Source organism: Vigna umbellata, chromosome 2 (assembly GCF_029865625.1).
Source record: "Vigna umbellata cultivar VRB3 chromosome 2, Vumbellata_1.0, whole genome shotgun sequence".
Lineage (NCBI taxonomy): Eukaryota > Viridiplantae > Streptophyta > Magnoliopsida > Fabales > Fabaceae > Vigna > Vigna umbellata.
The window spans coordinates 28,607,102-28,613,690 of record NC_142166.1 but is presented as its reverse complement, the minus strand read 5'-3'; positions in this window follow the sequence as shown (position 1 = coordinate 28,613,690).

Sequence of the window (6,589 nt, the reverse complement as noted above, 5' to 3'; positions counted from 1 at the left end):
ATTAAGCCATGCATGTGTAAGTATGAACTAATTCAGACTGTGAAACTGCGAATGGCTCATTAAATAAGTTATAGTTTGTTTGATGGTATCTACTACTCGGATAACCGTAGTAATTCTAGAGCTAATACGTGCAACAAACCCCGACTTCTGGAAGGGATGCATTTATTAGATAAAAGGTCGACGCATGTGATGCACAAATTTATGATCAGCAAAATATGATGTCACAAACTTGTTTTACAATCGGCAAGTATGACCGAATCGTTCAAGTAATAAACTTGGTAAGACCAAGTATCGTTCTCCCAAAGGACTCACGACCTAGTTTAGTTGTGTGGTTTGTTGATTAGCTAAGACTTAAGAAGGAAATAGTTGGATTTTACTATGCAAAAGACGAAAATAAATATGTATGCATGAGGTTTTGATCAATGGCAAAAGCAAAAGACAAGCACTTTCAATGAAATATATGGATGAATATGTTGTTGGGGATCAATTTCATCTTATCCACTCTCATATATTTTAGGAATTCAACATTCAAATCATCATTGTTAATGCTACTCTCTAAATTACCTTGTCAAGAAGGCCTATCCCTAATTACGAGTTCATACGATTCCTAGCATTCCTAATAATTAGTTCTTTTAGCAGCGGAGCTTAACGACAACCAATATACTATTGGGAGTAATTCCCCGGATCTAGACTTCCCCGTACGTTCCCGTATCGACAAAACCAATAATCATGCATTGATTGAGTTAAACAAAGCATGCATTAAGCAAAGAGGAAATACCCTAACTAATGATGAAAGAAAGCATCAGTCTTAGATTAAGATGCAAGTACAAATTCCATATATGAGAGCTTCAAAAGACTACATTGATTCCCCAACAAACATACAAGGTTTAGTTCACCATATTCATGGTGAACCTAGATGAATAATAATGAAAGAATGAAAGATAAAACCCTAGAAAGGTGAAGAGGTAGCCTGAGCATCCAAGATCCTCCTTCAAAGGGGTGGAAGAGATAGTGTTTGCCTCGTTTTTGCCAAAGATACAAACCCTAGGACGTCCTAAAGCTTATATACTATTCTAAAATTACAGAAAATTTAGGCCTAAGCCCATAAGTGTGCCGCTCAACGGTAAAGTGCCGCTCAGCGGTAAGTGCGTGAGTTGGTTTCTTCCCCTCAGCGGCCATTTTGCCCCTCAGCGGATCTCCCATCAACTCCTGAGTGCCGCTCAGCGGTAAACTGTCGCTGAGCAGCAGTTGCGGCTTCTCCTTTTGCACTTTTTGATGTCTTTTCTGATTCCATCTCTCTCCTTCACTTCTTTCACCAAATTCACCTTAAAACCTGCAAAAAACACTGAAATCAAGCATAAACCTGTCCAGCTCATTATTTATGAAAATATGAATAAAAGCATGATTCCAAGCTAGTTTCTAAGTGTTAAAGGTTGCTTTTAGTATCAATTTTAAGCATGAAAATAACAGTTTTTCAACTGTTATCACAACCCCAAACTTTGAACTTTGCTTGTCCTCAAGCAAACAAGATGTAACTCAATCTTCAACCAATTCATATGATGGTTCAGTCATTCAAAAATCTTCTTTTCAAGATAAGTAAAGACTTCAATCAAACTTATGACCAAGATTTCAATCAAGATGTGCACATGTTTTAGTGTTCACAGAGTCATTTAAATTCCAACAAATGCTATTTTTCATGAATGATCAATCAATTAAGCATGGATGTTCATGTGTTCATGGAATATTTCCTCACCAGGTGAAGTGTTTCACTCAACATACAAGTGTATAAGAGGTAATCACTCATTCACTCCACTATCACAATGTCACATGAATCAACTTTGCCTTTCATTTAACCACAATCAAAAACATTCACAAGCATGCATCATCACAAGGACTTTTCAATGGCTTATAACGTGGCTGGGCTAACAAGAAAATTGGTTTTTCTGGATCACAAAATCCTTGAGTTAAGAGAATCATACCAACACAATTATTCTTATTTTTCCCAACTTTCTTTTGCATTGAGCTTTGCTTCTTCTTTTCTTTTCTTTCTCTTTTTCTTTTTCTTTGCATATTCTTAATTTTTAGCTCTTAGCTCAATGCTTTTCCTTTTTCATGCTTTCCCAACAACCCCAAACTTGAACAATTATCAATACCACACAAGATTTTCTACTTAACTCAAGGTAAAGCTTTTCAACAAGGGTTTTCAATTTATGTTCAAGGCTAAGGGTTCAAAGGATAGAACACAAAGTGTTCTCTTTTAGTGGGTTAACTTTATGAATTTGACCAATAAAAAGGGTTCCAATAAACGGCCTTGATCATATGATGCAAAACAAGCAATTGACTCAATCACAGAAAACCTGGGCAAAATCATTCATGCTTTCAAAGTAATAGCATTCAATCAATAAAAACTCTGGAGCTCAAAACCTCACATATAAGCTCATTCACATTTGTTTACAAAGCTTGTGAATCACCTGTATAAGCATTTTATGTGCACATCTCAACATCAATCAATCTCAAAGTATCATCAAGCATTACTTATCACACAATCACAGTCAATAAGCAAACCATCATAACAGACAAAGTTTCCAATTAAGTACATCAAACCCTAGTCTAAAACAAAAGTAAATAAGTTCAGAACACTAAACCAAACAAAAGCCCATTCTGTTTGTGCAGAGAAGAGCCTGAAAGTAGGAGCATATGCGCAGCTTAGGGTATAAAAATACCCTAATGGGCTCGGGTCCCGCTAAGGGGAACTAAAGGCCATTCTGCGAGAGTACCGCTCAGCGGCACTTTTGTGAAGTGCTCTTCTCCTTCTTTTCTTAACCTACGTGCCTCCTAAACATGCCCCTCACTGGTTCCCTGCAATTCAATGCTCATATTACTTATGCACAACCCTATTACTACTACAATGAAACAAACAAAAACAATCAATCAACTGGGTTGCCTCCCAGGTATCGTTCTCCCAAAGGACTCACGGCCTAGTTTAGTAATGCGATTCGTTGATTAGCTAAGACTTAAGAACGAAATAAGTGAAGTTTAATATGCAAAACAGAAAATAAACATGTATGCATGAGGTTGATCAATGGCTAAACCAAAATACAAACACTTTCAATGGAATATATGGATGAGTATGTTGTTGGGGTTTATCAATTTCATCTTATCCACTCTCATATATTTTAGGAATTCAACATTCAAATCATCATTGTTAATGCCACTCTCTAAAGTACCTTTCAAGAAGGCTTCTCCCTATTTACGAGTTCATACAATTTCTAGCATTCCTAATAATTAGTTCATCAAGTGCAAGAGCTTAACGACAACCAATATAATATTGGGAGAGATTCCCCGGATCTAGACTTCCCCGTACGTTCCCGTATCGACAAAATAAATAATCATGCCTTGAATGAGTTAAACAAGCAAGCATTAAGCAAAGAGGAAAAACCCTAACTAATGAGGAAAGAAAGCATAAATCTTAGATTAAGATGCAAGCATAAATTCCATATATGAGAGCTTCAAAAGATTACATTGATTCCCCAACAAACATACAAGGTTTAGTTCACCATATTCATGGTGAACCTAGATGAACAATAATGAAAGAATGAAGGATAAAACCCTAGAAAGGTGAAGAGGTAGCCTGAGCATCCAAGATCCTCCTTCAAAGGGGTGGAAGAGAGAGTGTTTGCTTCGTTTCTGCCAAAGATACAAACCCTAGGACGTCCTAAAGCTTATATACTATTCTAAAATTACAGAAAATCTAGGCCCAAGCCCATAGGTGTACCGCTCAGCGGTAAAGTACCGCTCAGCGGCCATTTTGCCCCTCAGCGGACCTCCCGTGACTTACTGAGTGCCGCTCAGCGGTAAACTACCGCTGAGCGGTGACTTCGGCTTTTCCTTTTGCACTTTTTGATATCTTTTCTGATTTCATCTCTCTCCTTCTTCACTTCTTTCACTAAATTCACCTTAAAACCTGCACAAAAACACTGAAATCAAGCATAAACCTGTCCAACTCTCTTATTTATGAAAATATGGATAAAAGCATGATTTCAAGCTAGTTTCTAAGTGTAAAGGTTGCTTTTTGTATCAATTTTAAGCATAAAAATAACAATTTTTCAACTGTTATCAGTCCACTTCATCCACTTCGTCCATTTCCTCCCCTTCTCCACTTCGTCACCTTTGTCAACTTTGTCCACTTCCTCAACTTCGTCCACTTCCCCATCTTCGTCAGATTCCTCCACTTCGTCCACTTCGTCCACTTCCACTTTGTCCACTTCTTCTTTTTCTTCTTCTTCTTCTTCTTCTTCTTCTTCTTCTTCTTCTTCTTCTTCTTCTTCTTCTTTCTCTTCTTCATCTTCTTCTTATTCTTCTTCTTCGTCCACTTCGTCAACTTCGTCCTCTTCTTCCACTTCGTCCACTTCGTCACCTTCGTCCAGTTAGTGCACATCGCCCACTTTGTCAACTTCGTCCATTTCGTCCACTTCGTCCACTTCTTCCACTTCGTCCATTTAGTCCAATTCTTCCACTTCTTCCACTTCTTTCACTACTTCCACTTCCACCACCTCTTCTTCTTCTTCTTCTTCTTCTTCATCATCATCATCTTCTTCTTCTTTATCATCATCATCATCTTCTTCTTCTTCTTCTTCATCTTCTTCTTCTTCTATTTCTACATCGTCCACTTCTTCCAGTTCTTCTTCTTCTTCTACTTCCACTTTGTCCACTTCGTCCACTTCGTCAACTTCGTCTACTTCTTCCACTTCTTCGACTTCTTCCACTTCTTCTTCTTCTTCCTCCACTTCTTCTTTTTCTTCTCGTTCTTCCACTTCTTCCATTTATTCCACTAATTCTTATTCTTAGTCCACTTCTTCCACTTCGTCCACTTCCTCCACTTCGTCCACTTCGTCCACTTCTTCCACTTCGTCACCTTCGTCCACTTTGTCCACTTCGTCTACTTCTTCCACATCTTCCATTTCTTCCACTTCTTCTTCTTCCTCTTCTTCTTCTTCTTCATCCTCTTCTTCTTTTTCTTCTTCTTCTTCCACTTCTTCCATTTCTTCCACTTCTTCTTCTTATTCGTCCACTTCTTCTACTTCGTCCACTTCATCCTCTTCGTCCATTTCCTCCCCTTCCTCCACTTCGTCCATTTCGTCCACTTCACCCTCTTCGTCACCTTTGTCAACTTCGTCCACTTCTTCGTCTTCTTCTTCTTCTTCTTCTTCGTCTTCTTCTTTTTCTTCTTCTTCTTCTTCTTTATCTTCTTCGTCTTCTTCTTCTTCTTCTTCTTCGTCTTCTTCTTCGTCTTCTTCTTTTTCTTCTTCTTCTTCTTCTTTATCTTCTTCTTGCTCTTCTTCATCTTCTTCTTATTCTTCTTCTTCGCCCATTTCGTCAACTTCGTCCTCTTCTTCCACTTTGTCCACTTCGTCACCTTTGTCCAGTTTGTGCACATCGCCCACTTCGTCCACTTTGTCAACTTCGTCCATTTCGTCCACCTCTTCCACTTCGTCCGCCTCTTCCACTTCTTCCACCTCTTCCATTTATTCTTCTTCTTCCACTTCTTCCACTTCTTCCACTTCTTCCTTTTTAGAGCTAAAGCAAAATAAAAGACAAATCAAAGAAAATGCTTTTCTAAAAGAAAAATGCAAATGAGCGTGTGTGTTCTTAATTGAAAACGCTTTCTCCAACGCTGGATGTCACATTTTCACTCCCTCAATAATCAAGCAACGTGTACTACCATGCTATTAAAGAAATTCTCCATCTTATTCTGAAGAAAGAAAGAATTTAAAACCGAAAGCCGTGTGCACCTTTTCCTTCCAACCGTGACAACACACCACTTTCTCCATGCCAAGCCGTGACACTCTCCTCCAACGTGCTTCCCTTCTTCGAGCTCAATTCCCGTGCACCACAAAATGAAATCAGTGTGTGCTGCTCTTTGCAATTAAAGGAAATTCCCTTGCACCCAAGCTAGACATGACCCTACTGCTGCCCGTGAATAAAAAATTCATTCATTCCAGGCATCATTAATCAGCGCATGTGTCTCCTAAAATTCTCTCCCAAATCGTAACACCTGATAGTGTCCGTGAGCTCCCGTTGATGAAAATTTCCAAACATTCAAAACAAAAGCCCCCCAAAGGTGGCGGCTGGACCCATTTCACGTTACAGCCCCTTCATTCATTCGTTCCCCATCAAAAAAAGAAAGTGTTTCCACCGCCTGAGAAAAGAAAAAAAAGCGTATGAGAGTGTGGCCGCTGACCTGGGCCGTGTATCCTTTTTAATAAGGGTGGGGTCCACACAATAAAATAAAAACCCTAACCTAAAAGGTACATGTCCTACAAATGGATTTTTTTTTCAAAATTGCCCCTAAAAGGGTCCAAAACACCTAATTCTAGTTAAGGGCTTCTAGAAAACGAAATTACAACTTTAATTAGAATCTAAATGACTAAATGTTGAGCCTTTGAGTGTGTCACGCCATATCCCAATGTTCCAGATGATGTTTCCACAACTTCCCTGTAACCAGAAATGCACTTAATCAACTCAGAAAACCCAAATTAGTACAATTACGAATTTCCGACCAAATTAAACAGAATTCGGAAAACGGGGA